The sequence below is a fragment of the Theropithecus gelada genome, chromosome 4 (genome assembly GCF_003255815.1).
Source record: "Theropithecus gelada isolate Dixy chromosome 4, Tgel_1.0, whole genome shotgun sequence".
NCBI lineage: Eukaryota > Metazoa > Chordata > Mammalia > Primates > Cercopithecidae > Theropithecus > Theropithecus gelada.
Genome location: NC_037671.1, coordinates 74083367 through 74103868, shown reverse-complemented (window position 1 = coordinate 74103868; position 20502 = coordinate 74083367).

Genomic DNA, 20502 nt, shown 5'->3' with positions numbered 1-20502 from the left:
ATACTTTAAATATCCTAGGTTTGTTATAATACCTGATGCAGGATAAATGCTATGTAAATATACTGTATTGTTTTGGGGATAAGGACCAATAAGAAAGTCTGTATGTGTTCAATACAGATTCAGCCATTTATTTTTTGCCAAATATTTTCAAGCTGTTGGTTGAATCCACAGATGCGCAACCCATGGATATGGTGGGCCAACTGTATATGGGCAAAAGGCACTCTAGGAAAAGGAAACAGCTTAGAGCAAATGTCCTAAGGTGCCTGGCATGTTCAAAGAACAGAAAGGCAAGAGTAGATACCACTCGGTGGGTGAGGGAGAGGAAGTTAGTAGGGTGTGGGCCACATCAAGTAGGGTCTTGTAGGTTATTTTAAGGACTTTGGCTTTTGAGTGACATGGAGAGCCCTCATAGGATTTCTCAATGAAGAGTAGACTTACATGTTTTAAAGAGGACTAGCCTGGTTGTTGTGATAAAATAGACCATAGGGGGCAGTAGTAGAAACAGGCAGATCCTTTAAGATGCTTACTGCAGCAACTTAGATGAGAGGTGATGAAGGCTAAGAGCAGCTGTTAGCCATGAAAATGATGGAAAGTGTTCAAATTATGAGCAGAGGAGGATCTTTATCATCCACTTAAACCTTACCTTTCCTCATCCATCCATCCCACAATTTCTTATTGAGTATGAGAGTCTACTTTGTATTAAAGCACTGTTGTAGGCTCAGAGAATACAGCTGTGAAATAGATGAGCAAGCTCCTTCATGGGGCTTACATTCTAGTCACTGGAGATAGAAAACAAATAATTCATAAGGCTGATACTGTCCTATAGTGGGAACTGCAGATCAACAGGGTAGTCTATTGGGAGGAATAGTGCAGTGGAAGCTAGAAAAGGGCTGAGTAAAGTTACATTTGAACTGAGACCAGAAGAAAAGAAGGAGCCAGCTAACAGTGAGAAGAAAAGCATTCCAAGGAATGGGAAGAGGAAATTGCTTTGCAGGGACGAATTGCAGAAAGAGGACAAGTGTTGTGGAGCATAGGGAGCTGGAGAAAGCAGCAGTTGTTCTCTCTTCCACAGTGACTAACACAACAAATGGTCATGCCACTACGCACAGGGTCTAGATAGATTTGTTTTCTGGTTTCATAATATGCAACACGATCTCATAACCATAATATTGATTTAGCAAGAATCCCAAATATAAATTAATGTAGGCAATCTATCTCAGGCAGTTATCGTTACTATTATTAGTAAGAACTGGAAGCTGAGAACATACAGAGATCAAATACACAATTACATTTGAACTAGAACTCAAACCTAGATATGTCTTATTCTGAAGTCTGTTGTTTATCTATTATGTACCATGTTACTTCCTAAATGCAGAAAAAAAGAAAAAAAATACTTAGGATCATTTTACTTGTTGCTTTCCCCACAAACTTTATTCCTTTTGAATATTGTTGTATTCGTGGTTATGTTTGATGAATTAGCATCATAAGAATTGGCAATTTTTAAATTTTGCTCTTCTCTCAGACTCCTGTGAGTCTGGCTTTGTATCTACTCCAGTTGCCTATTTCTATTGAAATTATAGTTTTACAGCTGCTATTTACTATCTGAAAAAAAACAAAAAACAAACCCCACCAGCTTCTACAAGTCAAGGATATATTGAAAGACTCATCTTATTAATGAGGAAAACCAATAAAAACCCAAGACATTTTCTACATTTTTATCTCAGTATAATATACTGGAGGGAAAAAAGGATTAAATGTTCACAATTACATTGCTTGGAAACTAGAAAACTGCCTACTGAAATGGTAATTGTAAGCCAGGCACGGTGGCACGTGCCTGTAATCCCAGCTACTTGGCAGCTGAGAAGGGAGAATGGCTTGAGCCCAATAGTTGGAATCCAGCCTGGGCAACATAATGAGACTCTCTCTCTCAAAAAAAGAAAGAAACGGTAATTTTAAGGCATACATGAAGTCAGTTAAAGAAAGGGAAATTCATAACATTAGATATTGCAGACTTAGTGCCAGAATATATGCATGTATGTATGTATGTAAATTTGGATTTGAGTGTTGATTTCTAATTATCAATCTTCCATTAGTATAATGTAAGATGGGCTATTTCTTGAATTCTGAAATTATGCCAGATCTTTATTGAGCTCTTGGAGGAGGCCATCATCTTCCCTCTGGGAGCTGCTAAAAATATTCTCTAGCATTATTCTGGTGGCTAAAAGCTGGTATCCTTGTTTGGCCTTGTTTTTTCTCTTTCCAGTCCATTTTACCCCAGTGAATGCACTTAGCTAGAACAGCCTATGACCGTTAACATTTGGATGCTCTCCCTACAGTGCTTTTTCCTAAAATAGTACCTGCTCTGGGAAATCAGTATGCAGTGAACCATCTTGACTGTTTTGGTCACAAAGACATATCTTTACAATTGATCATTTCCCTATCTTAATTCTATCCTAATGATCATTAAAATGATTTCAAAAAGTTTTCTTTCCACTTTAGTTGGACCGTACAACAAAGGAACTGACCAGGAAGTTCCAGTCGAGGATGTGGAGCCTGGAGTCTCTTTTTTGTTCACCTCTATTACAATAAACGAAGCAAGATTTCAGACTATTGAGCAAAGTGAGTTGTCAGCTTGGATGAAAGTAAGGGTGGCAGGATGTGCTAGTAAGGATGTTAAAGGTAACCTAATGTCTTATAAGTTATGTTTTGTGTGAGACACAGAATAACTGCCACAAAGAAAGCAAAATGAATAGAAAATTAATAGGAAAATGGGTTAATTTGTAAAGAGGATAGGCTACATTATTCTTAGATTTCTGCCTTCTATAACCAGAGGAAAACAGGAAAGAAGATAGTGGAGATGATCTAGGGATTGCAGTTATAATTTACAGTTGCAGCATCTTCCTTACAAAGGAACACAACCTCCAAGACACTTGAAGGTAAGAACATGGGAATGGTAGAACTGAAAAGGCACTGTTCAGGAGACATGAGGCAGTTAATTCTGTGTGATGCTGAAGCCACCGGGCTTGGGAGTCAGCCGAGGTTACATCTACACTAGTTCCCAAATAACCATTATTCTGAGCCTCCACCTGTCCATTCAGGAACATTGCTACTCTTTAAAGTTAATTTTTTTTTTGAGTCATTGACACATCACATGCCCAGGAACATGATTTTCCATATCCCTGCCCACCTCTTCTTGTCCACTCCAGGAGAAAAAGTCAACCCATCCAGGTGCTCCTCTGCCCAAAGCTCTGTCTTCACATGCTTCCAAAGCTACCCATCCTTGGGTCCTGGGCCAGAGCTGGTTTGTATGGAGAAATGTGTAGTTTTCCTTCATGTATTCAGTCAACAAATATTGAAAAGTCTACTCTGAACCTGGCAAGGTTCTAGGCCCTGGAATATACACCCATGAACTAGACAAAAAATGTCCCCGCTCTTCGGGAGTTACATACCGAGCCATGCTTCCACAGCGTGGCCCTGAAGCAGCAATTCTGGAGGCCACAGTACAGCCAGTTCTCCCTGTCTGCAGGTTCAGCATCCACGGATTCAAACAATCCCTGTTTTAAAATGCAGCATTTGAGGAATGAAGAACCCGAGGATATGACGCCTGCGTTTCGTAGCCGTGGGTTCCACAGGGCCAACTACAGGACTTGAGCATCTGCAGATTTTGGTATCCCTGAGGGTCCTGGAACCAATCCTCTGCAGATACTGAAAGACAGCTGTATTGCAAAGTTTCCGGTAAAGATGACTGTTTCAGCTTTGGGCTTTTATTAGCACCTCTCTAATAAAACTCGCATGTGCCACAGAAAGAAGAAAGCATTTTTAGGCACACAATGCCTCAACACATACTTAGAGAACAATCCACATTTTTCTTTTGTTAGTCGAACAAAAGTATTCAAAGATATGCCTGTCGCATTGACAAACTTTCAAGGGATTCTAGAGCCTCAGTTTTTGCCTGGGAACAGGGAAACTGGCTTTTTCATGAAAGTAACGGAAGGTCTATTTTTTCTTTTGATATCTTGTTTTTCAGGGATTACTGCTTTTTTTCCAGTGCATCTTATGATAAAGGCTGGGCCCTGTAACATGATACTTTTATGGTAGGACAATTTTCTGACTGAGGACAAGAGTTCTCTCTAAGAGAAACAAGGGTTCCATTTGAAATGGCTCAACTCAAAACTAATGTTCACAAATCAATTCAGATTTGATAGTGATTTGTTGATGGAGTCAAATTTCCCATTCCACTTTGTCTTTCCGGCTGAGGAGTTGGGCTGTATTGTAAAGGAGCCATGGCGCCACTAGGGGGAAGTATTGGATAGGGAGGAAAAGAAAACTTAACATTCCTTCTGTTACCGTGGAATTACAGAGTATTTCAGTAAATCTAAATTTAAAATATCAAGATCTTGCCAGTCAGAAGTCATTTGCTTCTCTGAACTCCGATAACACTGCTTACACATACAAGTAATAGGAAGCATGCTTTGCGTTCATTATTTCTCGCATTCAATTTTAAGTTCCTTGAAGTATAAGGGCTGTCTTATAATTCCTTAGTCTGCTACATAATATCTGTTGAAGACATGAATATTTTATGAGAATCCTCTGAATACATACTGAGTTCTTAATGTTTGGAAATACTTTTATAATAATGCAATTTTTGAATATTTTTAAATTGACAAGTAAAAACTGCGGCTATTTATGGTGTACAACATGATGTTTTATTATGTAACTCCCACAAGGTGTATATATATAAATATAAATAAATATAAATAAATATGTCTATTTATATTTATATATACCTTGTGGTGTATAAATATAAATATATATTTTATTTATATATAAATAAATATATAAATATATTTATATAGAAATTTAAATTTATTAAGTATAATATATAAATATTTATATATTATATGTAAATATGTATAAATTTATCTATAAATAAAATATATATTTTTATTATAAATATAAAATTTATATATAAATAAAATATATAAATATATATTTATTTATAGAGAAATAAATACATATTTATATATTTTTATATAAAATAATATATAAATATACATTTATATACCACAAGGTATATATAAATATAAATATATTTATTTATTTGTATTTATATACCACAAGGTATATATAAATATAAATACATAAATTTATTTATATTTATATACCACAAGGTATATATAAATATGTATTATATATCTATACACACACACACACACACACACACCCCCCTTGTGGAAGGGCTAAATAAAACTACATAACATGTGTTTCCTCATATACTTATTTTTCAACTAGTCCTAAGTGAGAACACTTAAAATCTGCTCTCTTAGTAGTTTTCAAGTATACAATATATTATTATTAACTGTAGTTACTATGATGTACAATAGATATCTTGAACTTATTGCTGTCTAATTGAAATTTTGTGTCCTTTGACCAACATTGACCTGCTCTCCTAAACCCCAGCTTTTGTTAACCACCATTTTACTCTTTGCTCCTATGAGTTTGACTTTTTAACACTCCACATAAAAGTGAGATCATGTGGTATTTTTCTTTCTGTGCCTGTCTTATTTCACTTAATATAATGTCCTCCAGGTTCACCCATGTTGTCGCAAATGACAGAATTTCCTTCTTTTCAAAGGCTGATTAGTATTCCATTACATGTACATGCCACATTTTCTTTGTCCATTCATCTATTGATGGACACTTAGGTTGATTCCATATCTTGGCAATTGTGAATAATGCTACAATGCACATGTAGATATCTCTTTGGCTGATTGACTTTGTTTCCTCTGGATATATACCTAATAGTGGGATTGCTGGATCATACAGTAGTTCTATTTTTAATTTTTTGAGGAAGCTTCCTGTTGATTTCCATAATGGCTGTACTAATTTACATTCCCATCAATAACATGTAGGGGTTTTCTTTTTCTCCATATTCTCATCTATAGTAGTTATTTTTCATCTTTTTTATAATAGTCTTTCTAGCAGGTATGAGATGATATCTCACTGTGGTCTTAATTTGCATTTCCCTAATTATTAGTGATTTGAACTTTTTGTTTTTGTTTTTGAGACAGGCTCTCACTCTGTTGCTGAGGCTGAAGTGCAATGGCATGGTCTTGGTTCACTGCAACTTCTGCCTCCTGGACTCAAGCCATCCTCCCATCTTGGCCTCCCTAGTAACTGGGAATATAGGCACATGCCACCATGTCTGGCTAATTTTTGTATGTTTTGTAGAGATGGGATTTCACCATGTTGTCCAGGCTGGTCTTGTACTCCTGGGCTCAAGTGATCCACCTGCTTCGGCCTCTCAAAATGCTGGGATTATAGGTGTGAGCCACTGCGCCCAGCCAAGTCTTCTTTTGATAAATGTTTATTCAAGTCCTTTGCCCATTTTATTTTTTGAGTGTTACATAACTATTAGAAAGTTTGACAAGTTAATCAGATAAACAAATTGATAGCATTCATGGCACGTAAACAAAACATACACATTATTTTCAAATACCAGAGAAAAGTATTTAGAAGGACACCTTTTAGGCTGAAAATGACATTAACTTCGTGAAAGTAGAAATCCAACAGGTCACATTTTAAAAACACTGTGAAATGATCATAGAAATATCAATAAAAGTGAAATCAACAAGTAATATTTTGCCACATATAAATTTTATTTAAGATCAATATAAATATTGGATGAATTAACAAGTTCAAACTAAGAATATTGTACAAAATCAAGGAAGTATTTAAGGAGAATTCTTGTGACTGGAATCAAAGGACTTGAATTCATCTAACTACTTCTACCAATACTAGTAAGTTTAAGATGTTACAGAAAAACATAAATTATGGCCTTTTCCACTGCTATTCACCAATGTGGAAGTTAAGATTTCAGAAATGTGTTCAAAATGTAAAAATGCTTTCCCTTATTAATAGAATGATTACATTCTGAAAACAATTGTACCATATATCATATTGGAGGAGGTGGTGGTGTCTGAAATTAAGAAAAAATTCTGGGATTTGCTGTTGTAGGATAGAAATTATCTAAGTGAAATATTTCACTAATGTGTCATTGGCCCATTTTAAAATTGTGTTATTTTTCTTTAATTGAGTTGTCTGAATTCCTTATTATATTTTGGATATTAACTTGTCAGATGTATGGCTTGCAAATATATTCTCCCATAACATGGGTTGTCTCTTCACTCTATTGATTGTTTGTTTCCCTTTCTGGGCAGATGCTTCTTAGTTTGATGTAATCCCATTTGTCTAGTTTTGTTTTTATTGCCTGTGCTTTTGGGGTCATATTCAAAAAATCTTTACCCAGACCAATTATCATGGGACCCCTTATGCTTTCTTCTAGTAGTTACATAGTTTCAGGTCTTAATGTGTAAGTTTTTGATACATTTTGAGTTGATTTTCGTATGTGGTATGAGATGAAGGTTTAATTTTATTCTTGTGCAGATGGATAAACAGTTGTCTTTTCCACAATATGTGTTCGTGGCATCTTTGTTGAAGATCAACTGATTGTAAATGCATGGATTTATGTCTGGGCTCTCTATTCTGTTCTGTTGATCTATGTGACTGTTTCTATGCTAGCACCATGCTGTTTTGATTATATTAGCTTTGTAGTAGATTTTAAATCAGGTAGTGTTGATGCCTCCAGCTTTGTTCTTTTTGCTCAAGATTGCTTTGGCTGTTGGCGATCTTTTGTGGTTCTACATGAATTTAGGATTATTTTTTCTATCTCTGCGGAAAATGTCATTGGAATTCTGATAGGGATTACATTGAATGTATAGATTGCTTTAGTTAGTATAAACATGTTTACAATACTAATTCTTCTAATCCATGAGCATGAGCTGTCTTTCCCATTTCTTTGTGTCTTCTTTAATTTCTTTCATCAATGTTTTATAGTCTTCAGTGTACAGATCTTTCACCTCCTTGGTTTAATTTATTCTGAATTACTTTATTACTATTATTTTTAGCTATTCTAACTGGGTTTGTTTTACTGATTTCTTTTTTGCACAGTTCATTGTGAGTGTACAGAAATGCGATTCATTTTTGTATGTTGATTTAGTTGCCTGCAACTTTCCTGAATTAGTTTATTAGTTCTAATAGTCTTTTTTCATGAAATCTTTAGGGTTTTCTAAGTATAAGATCATGTATGGCTGGGCATGGTGGCTCACGCCTGTAATCCCAGCACTTTGGGAAGCTGAGGTGGGTGAATTACCTGAGGTCAGGAGTTCCAGACCAGCCTGGCCAACATGGTGAAACCCCTTCTCTACTATAAATACAAAAGTTAGCCGGGCGTGGTGGCAGGTGCCTATAATCCCAGCTGCTGAGGCATGAGAATCGCTTGAACCCGGGGGATGCAGGTTGCAGTGAGCCAAGATCGTGCCAATTTAGCCTAGGCGAAAGAGCGAAACTCCATCTCAAAAAAAAAGAAAAAAAAGATCATGTAACCAGTACTATGTTGAATAAAAGTGGTGAGAGTTGGTATCCTTGTCTTGTTCCTGATCTTTTAAAAAACGATTTCAACTTTTCACCATTAAGTATGTTAGCTATGCGGTTTCCAAAACAAATATTTGTAACATCAAGATTAAAAATAGAAATCCTAAAGCTAGTAAGACAGACTTACAAAGTTTAGAGGAAAAAATCTAAACTTAGTTGCAGAATTAGACAGAAACTCAGTGTTGTGATGACAAAATGCAGAATAAGTATAGATTTTACTTATATTTTGTAGCTAGTAAGTATAACTTCTCAGGTCTATTGTATTGAAACAAGGTAGCTGTAAATTTTATGCTTTGCATTCTCAAAAGTACAACTTCCTGTTTCTCTCAACATTCCTGCTTAAAACAAAACAAACCAAACGAACAAACAAAATAATGTTAACAGAACTTAAGGCTGAATCAAAGATACTCAGGATTTGAATGATTTGTTTACACATAGTGTATTATATGTCTTTGATTAAACTACATTGAAGTCCTTTTCTTTCCTTCTTCTGATATGTGTACAATATGTTTCATTTTCTTTCTAAATGGTTAAGCCATCCCTAAGAATTTTTCTTTAATTTTTCTCTGTGAAATTGTCTTGAGGAATACTCATATCTCCGGGCTCTCAGTCCAATCTTTCATTCAAGAAAAACATCAGTGTGCTTAACTGATACTAAGCAGAGAAATATTCAAGAATAAATGAGATAAGATTGCAGATGCTCACTGTGTTTTGTTTGCTGTTTTTTGTCTTTTGTTCTGTTTTGAGATAGGTTCTCGCTCTGTTACTCACGTTGGAGTGTAGTGGTGCAATCACGGCTCACGGTAGCCCCGACCTCCCAGGCTCAAGCATTCCTCCCACTTCAGCCTCCTAAGTAGCTGGAACTACTGTTTATATTTAATTAGTATTTATATTTAAGTAATTTTTAAATTTATTTTATGTAGAGATGAGGTGTTTCTTTTTTTTTCTTTTTCTTTTTTTTTTTGAGATAGAGTCTCACACTGTCGCCTGCTGCAACCTCTGCCTCCTGGTTCAAGCGATTCTCCTTGCCTCAATCTCCCAAGTAGCTAGGGTTACAGGCACCTGCCACCACGCCCAGCTAATTTTTTGTTTTTGTTTTTGTTTTTTTTTTTTGTATTTTTAGTAGAGATGGGACTTCACTATGTTGGCCAGGCTGGGCTCAAACTCTTGACCTCGTGATCTGCCTGCCTCGGCCTCCCAAAGTGCTGGGATTATAAGTGTGAGCCACTGTGCCCAGCTGAGATGAGGTCTTTCTATGTTGCCCAAGCTGGTCATTGTTTTTACTAGGTAGACAAAGCAGTATAAAACCAGTCCTTCACCTTCAGAGGGGCAGGAGCATAGGTGGGCTCAGAATGGCCTGCCAAGGAAAAAAATTCCTCCTGCACTGGCCCTCCTGCTTTTTACTTTTCTTCTCATGTCCTTTCAAGGGATGGACAAACCTGTAGCCAGATAGTCTTGGGCCTTATTGGTGTAGGACAACCTTCCACATTGCTATTTGGATATTTTTGTGCTTTACTTCTCCTTTGGAGACCAAAAAGTATGAGAGAAAATAAGGCCTATAACTTTACTAGTTGGAAACACTGGTTTTGAAAGTCTTTGTCTTAGTAGCATTGATTTTGGCTTTATTGAAATAACTAAGGATGAACTAGACGTTCTGGTCTGTCTTCACAAAGACCATGATATCTGCCTGCAAAACAGTCCATCGCTGGAGATCTGTGAAGTGAATGTGAAAATAATCCACAGGGAGAATGCTGAGAGATGAGGGACTGGAAGTCCAGGTGGCCATAGAAAGCAGGTTCAGTGGAGTCACAGGTGCATTAAGAGGTGGTTCAGCTAAATAGTTAACAGTGGGGGCAATCTCTAAGGAGTATGTGGTGGTATTAAAATGTCAACTAATTATTTGAAACTTCTCTTATCAAGAGGTGGAGTTGATGTTCCCTTCTCTTGAACCTGGGTGGTTTTGTAGCTGTCATGATGAATAAATGTAGCAAAAGTAATGCTGTGTGACTTCCACGGCTAGGTTAGAGAAGGGGAGGCAGCTTCTGACAGTTTTTCATGGGACACCTGTTAAGGGAGCTTCAGTCAACATGTGAAAACTCCACCTGCCCTGAAGTCAGCATGTGGAAAGACCTCCTAGACAGAAAGAGACAAGTTCAAGGAGCCCTAGCTGTTCTAGCCTGCAGCTATTGGGCTCTTTCCAGCCTGGGTGAGGTGCCAAGCATGTGAGTGAAGAAGCCTTCAAGATGATCCCAGCCCCAGCCACTGCCTGACTGCAACTGTGTAGAGACCCCATGTGAGAACTGCCTAGCAGAGTCCATTCAGCCAAGATCAATGAGAGAGAGAAATGCTGAACTGCTTTAAGCTATGTTTGGGACTGACTTTTTATGCAGCAACAGATTACTGGAACAAGGCATGAAAACACTGCATAATACACTGGAAGCATGATGCTGATAATCTGAGGTTCTCTCATGAAAGTTCTGGTGAAATGTAAATTGAGTGCATTCCAGCGGAAGTGGATGGTGCCCTTGTGAGGAAATTAGTTAAAAAGCACTTCTCTACAGCATGTGTTGATCTTGTCTATGTGCGTGAAAAGCAACGGAATAAATTTCATTTCTCTTGACCAGAAGTGGCCTAGGAGAGAACCGGGCCATGAAATGTAAGGGGCGGTCTTTGGGAAGTTTTCCTCCTTGATATTAAAAACAAAACAAAACAAATGATTTGAGAGGATAAAGGCTTCCTTTCCAGTCTCTGGGTGCACTTGTGTGAGAAGGGGACGCCTGACATCCACCTTTTAACCAGAAGGTGACAGAAACCAATGCCTGACATGACAGAGGGGAGAAATGAGAAACCACTGGATCCATCTTCATTGTCCTTCAGAATTAACCAGTTTGGATCTGCTGCCACTGGGCTTGTTGTTATCTAATAAACGTCCTTATTGTTTAAATCCCTGTTAGGAAAATCTCCTATTATTTGTAGTCCAAAATGCAGCGGATACACTCGATATAATGCTGTTTCTACCGAACGAGTGATTTTTAAAATTTAATTTTCTTAATTTTAAATCTGTCAGTGCATTTTCCATGAATTTATCTGGTTCACAAAAAACAGCTTAAGAGAGAAGTAGCCCTTAATTCAAAGCAGGGACTAATTTGCTGGGTTTTTTGTTTGTTTTGGCCTCTCAGGACACTGCCTCTACTTTAGCAAGGAGATGTTAATTAGTAAATGAATTGGCTTTTGTTTCTTCTGTTGTTGCAAATTTTCTTGTGCAGAAAATGATTCAGAGTCCAAAAACGAAGTATGAAACGCCATGGTGGACAGTTATGTTTTGATTAGAAAAGCTATCAGAGGTTGAAACAAGGTCTTCCCTTGTCTAAGTTTAATATTCTGTGGTGGCCAGCCGTTAGGGGCTGAACTGTATCCCTCCAAGATTCATATGTGGAAAATCCTAACTCCCAGTACCTCAGAATGTGACTATTTTGAGATAGGACCTTAAAGAAGTAATTATTGTTAAATGTAATCATTAGGTCATTAGGCCCTACTCCAATATGACTGGTGTTTTATTAACAAGAGGAAATTAGGACACAGAGAGAGACAGCAGACATGTGCACTTGCAGAGGGATGGCCAGATGAGGGCGAGTGAGAAAGGAGCCATCTGCAAGCCAGGGAGAGAGGCACCAGAAGAAACCAAACCTGCTGACACCTCGCCGTTGAGCTTCGAGTCTCCAGAATTATGAGAAAGTAAATTTCTGTTGTTTCTGGCAGTTTTGTTATGGCAGCCCTTGAAAACTAACACATGAGGTATATGAAATTGTAAGCTACATCCCATGAGGGGATGAGAAAACTGTAACTTGAGACATTTCCAGATAAGTTAAAATGCTATGTTATATCCAGTGCCATTTTTTTTTTTTTTTGAAAGAGTATACCGTTTTAAAACATTTATTCAGCATACAATGCTGGTGGATAATTAATTGCACTCCATCAGCGTTATGTGCTGGATAAATGTTTGAAGATTATAGTGGCATTACATTATTGTGCTGCCAAACTTGCCCACAGTTCTCAATGTAATCTTGGAAAAAATAAGGGTTTTGGAAAAGTGGAGATTGTGGCGAGAGAAGGATTTTTCACGGAAGGAGATCTTCGGGCCCTTCTTGTGTGATAATGGGATCCACATGAAGGAGATAGAATACAATTTGAAAGTCATTGCTTTTTGAATGTTCATAACTGTGAGACAAAGACATTGGAAACACTGTTAACACTTGAACCTTATTAGTGGATAAGGGAACACCTGAAAGATTTTAGTTTTGCCCAGAGTTCCCTAAACAGTAACTAGTTTCCTAAACAGTATTATTCACAATCTGTTGGATCAACTATTTTTAAGGTTGTTTGGAGGCAAATTTGTTCCCTTTGTGTAATAATTCATGACTTGATAAGCCTTTTGGCCTAATTCTAAATTCAGTTCTCAAAACAGTTTGTCCCTAAGTAAACTGCAATGCTGTTTTCTATTTAATTTCCTAAAAAAAGAAAACCCACTGGAAATATCCTTGTATTAGTGTTTATTTATTATTACATTTCAGTTAATGGAAATATGTAGTTATTCATCTTTTACTGGGAATCATTTTGATACTATGGAAATTACCCAGAATACTTTCTAATAAAATAAAAAGAATAGATCAACAATCTTATCTAGGTTTTCTCAGGTCTGCCTTACAATATTAGCCATCAGGAAATAGCTACCAAAATAGAACACTAGTATCTACAACACGATGGTATTTCTTAAACTGTATTTCACATTAAAAGCTATACAGAAAGCAGATTATTTTTAGTGTTTTCTTGCCCAGTTTTCAGTGACATTCTTGGAAATAAGATTGATTTTATAAAAGAAAGCCAGTTGCCTTTGACGTACTGATGTGTGAATTTGAAATGGCCACCGTTGAAAACTGGAAAAGGCACGTGTAATTTTGTTTTGTTACCAAGAATGCAGGCAATTTGTTAGAAAACTTGCCTGATTAAAATAAATTGATTAAAGATTAGACAAATAAGCATATAAAATAGAACTTCCTCTTTGGAAAGCTTGGGAACGATCATTTATATGAACACCAATTTTTATCTCTTTTTGGCAAATGAGAAAAAAATGTACATAAAATGTTGCAGTATTTAGAGGCAGAACTAACTAAGCATATTGACAAGCTATTTGCCACAGAAACTTTAAGGCCTAAAAAAATAGAATTTAGTGGAATAAATACTATTTTTAAAAGGAAACACATACGCACAAAAATATTTTCTTATTTTGTAAGCATTTTATTAAATGCTATTTGCTTTCGTATAGAACTGTTCTATAAAATTCACCTTTTTTCCCCACTACGTTACCAGTACTATAAATGATTATCTCTGTGGGGGAGGTGGAGGATGGGGGAGAAGATTAGATTAAATTATATCCTTTGTAGATATAAGATTCTATACGTTCATTACAAACAGATCCTGACATTTACAGCTAATTTTTATCTAACACTTACTCAGTGTCAGGTGCTGTCCTTAGTGCTTTGTAATTTTTGTGGCTCCAGAGTTGTACTGAGTAAAAAATAATCAGTGGCAGGGGCACATACTTGTAATCCCAGCAATTTGGGAGGCCGAGCTGGGAGGATTGCTTGAGGCCAGAAGTTCAAGACCAGCCTGGGTGACATAGCAAGACCTTGTTTTAAAAAAGTAAAAAAAAAAAAAAAGAACTAGCTATAGTGCTTATGTCTGTAGCCTCAGCTACTCTTCAGGCTGAGGTGGGAAGATCCTTTGAGCTGAAGAGTTTGAGGCTGCAGTAAGCTATGAGCCTGCCACTGCACTCCAGTCTGGGCAACAGAGTGAGATCCTGTCTTTAAATAAACAAAAGTTAATATATATATATTTTTTTTGTTAAAAAGAATCAGCTTCAAATCAGGGAGAAATTTTGACAATTAAATTCTAAGTTCATGTTTTACTAGAAAATGCATTATCTCCATTACCCCAGTATTCTGAGCAATAAGAGACCTCCTGCTTTTGTTGTCTCTTTGGGAATGGACTTTTGTACCAGGAAGTAACATATCCTGCTCAATGATGTCTGTATGTGCCAGGATGATACATACAACATGGCAGACAACCAAATTTTTAGGTTTTTGTGTGCTTTTTTTTTTTTAAACATGGAAAACAATAGAGAGAAGAAAGTTTGAGTTAAACCATGTAATCAACAAATTGAAGTAAACAGGACATGAAGTAGCAAAGTAGTAGATATTAGAAATGGAACAGATCAGTGAAGTCTGCGTTCATCCTTGAGTCATTGAAGAATAGGTCATCATGCTAAAGCAAGAAATGCTTATTCTTAGTATGTAATAGTCCTGTTCATTTATAAACTTGGTTTTCAGGATTCTCAGGCTCATCAGTCAGTTCTGTGGAAAGAAGAACTCACATTTTAATATGTCTCACTGCCATAGAATGTAATTTCTGTCATGTGGTGTATATTTTCTCATTTAAATTCATTACATTATTCATTTTGGCAATTTTCAAAACTAGAGCTGATCCATGAATTCTATCTTTATCTCTGTTGTAATTTTTACTTCCTTAGCTAAGGATGTCCTTCTCTTATCTGGCTGACTGACTCCTATGGAAGCATGGCTCAGCTGAAGCACCTTCATTTCGGGAGTCTGTCAGTTTCAGAAATCTGACTTAGGTATCCCACTGTGTGCCTACAGCCTGCTGGGTATACCTCTACATGCACTTATTACTCAAGATTGTGGCTTTGTTTGTTCCGCTCTCTTCTCCCCTGGATTATAAACTCCTTGAAGTCATGAATTATGTCCCTCATTTTTATATTCCTGGAGTGTCTGTTTTACAGCAAATATGCAATAAATTCCTCTTTTTCTTTTTTAAACATTTTTTCTCAGAACTGAGATTCAAAAAATCTCAAACATTTTTTCCTTAATACACTTTTAAAGTTACATTTTTGAGGGACAATTCATATACAATAAAACTAGCCCTTTTAAATTGTACAACTTAATGACTTGAGTATATAGTCCTGTAACTATGCCACGTTTATCATATGGAACATTTTCATCAGTGCCAACGGTTGCATTTGCTGCTTTGCAGTCAATCTCCTACCCCATCTCCAGCCCCTAAAAATCGCTGCTCTGATTTCTTTCTTTATAGTTTTGCCAGTACTATGCTGCCATAAATGAAATCATCTGTAGCATGCATTCCTTTGTGTCTGACTTTTTCACATGGCATAATGTGTTTGAAACCCATCCATGTTGCACATATCAGTAGCTTATTCCTTTTCATATTCCTGTTCATGTCTAGGTAGTACCCAGCGTTTGCATGGTCTCAATGTGTTCATCTATTTGGTGGACATTAGAGTTGTTTTTAGTTTGTGACTGTTATGGATAATGCTGCTATAAACATTCACATACAGGTCTTTATTATTTATTTATGTTTTTAGAGACAGGATCTTGTTCTGTCCCCCAGGCTGGAGTGCAGTGGCATGATCATAGTTCACTGCAGCCTCTAACTCCTGGACCCAAGTGATCCTTCCACCTCAGCCTCCTGAAGAGCTTGGATTACAGGCTCATACCACCATGCCCATCTACTCTTTTTTGTTTGTTTGTTTGTTTTTCTTTTTTTAAGACAGGGTTTTGCTACATTGCCCAGGAGTCTCTGACTCCTGGCCTCAAGCGATCTTCATGCCTTGGCCTCCCAAAGTTCTGGGATTATAGGCGTGAGCCAACACATCTGACTCCACATATAGGTCTTTATATATGCATACATTTTCATTTATCTTGGGTAAATATATAAGGTTGGAATTTCTGGGTTCAATAGCATGTGTTTAACTTGATAGTAAGATGCTAAACTTTTCCAAAGTGATTGTAATTTACAGATCTGTACACAGTATCTGTAGTTTCCAGTTCATAAGTATTTTTTAAATGAATATAAATATAATCACACTTGATTTTTGGTTTTATATTTGTCAGCTATAATTATTTTTTAAATATGTAAAAATAAATGGATAGATGTGCTAAGGCCTAGCTTTTTCTGGTTGCCAGAGTAGAAAGATGTTGAATAGGATTTATTCTTTTTCAAGCAACTCCTCTGCTTTTTAGTTAGTGATACTTCGAATTCCTTCATTACAGTGTCTTTCTTTTTTCAGGTAACGTTTTCTCAAGATGCTTGTTAGAATTCAAAGTCCCTACCAAGATGCTCTGGTAGGATTACTTCATCAGAGTTTATCAGGATGATTTTTCAATGGCCTTGCTAAGAGTCGTGTGAAAACAGCCATTCAGAGTATGGGGAGTCTGAGTTCAGGGGCAGCAGGCTGGAGGGGTTCCTGAGTGGGAGCCAAAGATGGGAAGAGCAGAGTGACATGGTGAGGGAGGGATACAGCAAATGACGAACAACCAATCTGGAAGGACACCAGAACCAGAAGCCTGCTTTGGTCTTCTTCCAGCTATGGCAGTAGATTTGGGTTTGAGAGCTAGCTGTGCCACTTTCTAGTTACGTGGCTTTAAGAAAATCATGTAACCTCCACTTGAAACATCAGATTAAAAAAATCTGGAATGCTTAGGAAATAACATTAGTTCCATCTGCATTAAAGGACTATTGTGGGCATTGCCTCGAGAAGTACTCAAGTGCAATATATGTATTTCACGAGTGTCTTCTTTTATTTGGTCAATTAAAAAACTGCTTTCCCTCCCTTTAATTCTCTTCTGTTTAACCCTCTTCTGACTGTTACTCTGTATATAACACATCAATGGCATGCTTCTCTCAGATTCTAATCTCCTTTTCTGCCCCCTTAAACCATCCTACACACTTTGGAGTAGATCATCTGTGGCACCTTCATAAATTCCTTTCTCTGGCCATCCGTCTCAGACCCAGAGGACAAAACTGTGAAGTCTGAGATGTGAGTAGGATGTGTCCTTCAGTTTCAGATTCTGGGATATGTCAAAGAATTCTTACAATACATTTCAATGAACTTGAAGTTCTAGAAGGAGCCTTCTTAATTTTTGAGATGATATGGGAGTCCTTCTGTGATTTATTTGTTGTCTACAAGATAAGCACAAGCATGTTTTCATGAGAGCATTTCAGTCATAGTCATTTATAAGACGCCTACATTTTCCTGGAAGCCTATATTCCCTTTCTATTTATTGCTGTATTTGTTTTGCCTTCTTTGCTTTTCAGCATAGTACTTGTTTATAAAAAAGATACCATGTAATCCTTTCAACGCCCTGTATGATAGGAAAGAGGAAATGAGGTTTGTTATGAATTTTTTAATGGAGTAAATGATTCGCTAGGGAAAACACACGTCCATGCAGTGATATCATCAATGATGATTCCATGGCCCCATTGTCCTCTGGGGACCTTCTCTTTTCATAGGCCACCCAGCTCACAGGATGGTTTTTCTTTTAAGTAAAGGCTATCCCCAAATTATGCTAAGCATGAGGACCAGGAGTTAACGAATTTCTGAAGACCATAGTGCAAAGGAGATTGCCTTGTGCTTGCAGCTTGTTTTTCAGGCTAAGTGCAATGAGTCCAAATTCCAATTAAAATCTTGTTAAAACTGATGTCAGAGAGCAGGAGTATTCAACACCTTGAATAGGACATGGCTTAGCTTGCTTTTTAGCTGCCAAGTGCCCAGTACAGCAGTCCACAAAAGGTGACCAATCACTATCTGCTGAAGAAAGGGATCCACGAAAAAAAGTCCCAATCAATCAAACTGGTAGTATAAACATAAAATATTTACTTTCTTAAAGGAAACATGTTCCTGCGATGTGTTGAATGTTTGTGTCCTTCATCTTCCAAATTCATATGTTGAAATCCCCAATGTGATGGTATTTGGAGATGGGTCTTTAGGAGATAATTAGGTTATGAGGGCAGAGCCCTCATGAATGGGATTAGTGCATTTAAGAGACATGATGGCTGTTGTGCACTATGATCGTGACTCTGAACAGCCACTGCACTTCAGCCTGGGCAACATAGCAAGATCCTATATCTAAAAAATAAAAAGATGAAAAAATAAAAGTAGAAGATATGGGAGAGCTTGCTTCCTTTCTCTCTCTCTGTCTCTGCCATGTGAGGATATAAGAAGATGGCCATTTGCATCCCCTCACCTGAACCTGCCAGCACCATGATCTTGGATGCCACCAGTCTGTGGTATTTTTGTTATAGAAGCCTAAACTGACTAGACAGTGTCTAAGTGCTTTATAGAGATTTATTGAGGTATCAGCAATGTAAGCTGAGCTTGTATTCTATATACATATCGGGAGTAATTCTTTACATTGGTGCCTCTACTACACAACATTTGTTAGCATCATTTTGAATTCTGGTATGCATTTAAAATAAATAAAGTGGCATTCCTCTCATTATATTGTATAATTTACATTTAATCTGTCAGAATATCTTTTCGTCAGTCACTATGAATTAGTATCATTTTATCTGTCCCCTGCCCCAGCACTTCGAACGTTTCGCTTTGTGTAAGAGAATACAGATGTTTACCATTGGATTTCTATCTATTAGCAGTAGAGTCATTGTTCTTTTCTCCTTATTCCATAGTAACAGAACCTCAGGTGTTTAGATGGACACATGGGTGGCCAGAAATTTCCACACTTCTCCCTAGCAGTTAGATGTGTCCATGTGACTCAGTTCTGGCCAAAGAGATACAATTGCAATTGTCAAAGAGCAGCTTGTGAGAACCTTCCTCAAAAGACAGCAAAGACCACCATTTGAAACTCTCCCCGTCTTTTTTTGTCCTTTGCTTCTTCTGGCTGAAATTCATACATCATCTCTGAAGTGGGTACAGCCATTTTGGACCATGCGGTACCCTGAAATGAGGCTTCATGTGTGGAATAATAGGATAGAAGGAACCTGGGTGTCTGAGGACTTCAGAAAACTGGATCAGCTTTGGACTACCTACCTCTTGATTTTCATGAGAATTTTAGTCCCTGTTATTTCTGTTTTCCATTACTAGTAGCAGAAACCTCTGATGAAGAAGAGTGCCAGTTGTGGACACTCTTAGGAGAGGGGCAATTAAAAATGAGTGAGGGAATGTTCTCTTAGATGCAAAGGTGGGCTTGGGAAGTAAGCAGACATTGCCTGTCACACAACACAAGTCCACTGTACTGGGTCTGCCCTTTCACCTGCACTCACTGCCCTGTGGACACAGGTCTGATGCTACTAAGTACTGGGCACGGTTGCAACCTTCCCCTCTTCCTCCCTCTGAAGCAGAAACTAATGATGTTGAGGCATCTGGTCTTAGCAGCTCTGTCAGTTGTACTGGGAGTGCTGGGTGGGCCAGGCACATGTAGTGGCATATGTCCTCATGTATTGTGGCAAGTTTTGTTTTGCTTTGACTTTGAAAGACTGCAGATGCAGATATGTTGTGATAGGTGGCAGCCTTCCATGGCTGTATTCTAACCTCAGTCTTGAGACAGGGAGGTAGTGAGTTCTAACATGTTTTACAAAATTCATGACATGCCCAGGAATAGGGTGTCTGGAATAGTGGAAGGAAGATGAGCCAGGCAGCTGGCATCTAGATTGTACTCCTGTCACTATTCAGGTTTTGCAAATGTGAAACAAGGGAGTGGGTTGCAGGAAGTCTAAGGTCCTTTTAAGTTCCGTCACTGTGATAATTTCTATAATCATTAGATCAGGTGTATCACAATTTCATTGCTTTCTTTATAAGTATGCAACTAATCTGTTGAGTATAAAGACAGTAAGAAAATATTACCTGTATTTCCTGAGAAGAAATAAAGCAAAACGTTCTTATATTTGGATATATATTTTAGCATCAATGTTAGTAAGAACAAGAAATAAATAGCATATTGAGTGTCCTTTGGGAAATGAAACTGTACCATGTTTCTGTCTGATTTAAACTTTAAAGTCAGGTCAGGTGTGGTGCCTCACGCCTGTCATCCCAGCACTTTGGGAGGCTGAGGCGGGAGGATCACTTGAGGTCAGGTGTTCGAGACCAGTCTGGTCAACTTGGTGAAAGCCCGTCTCTAC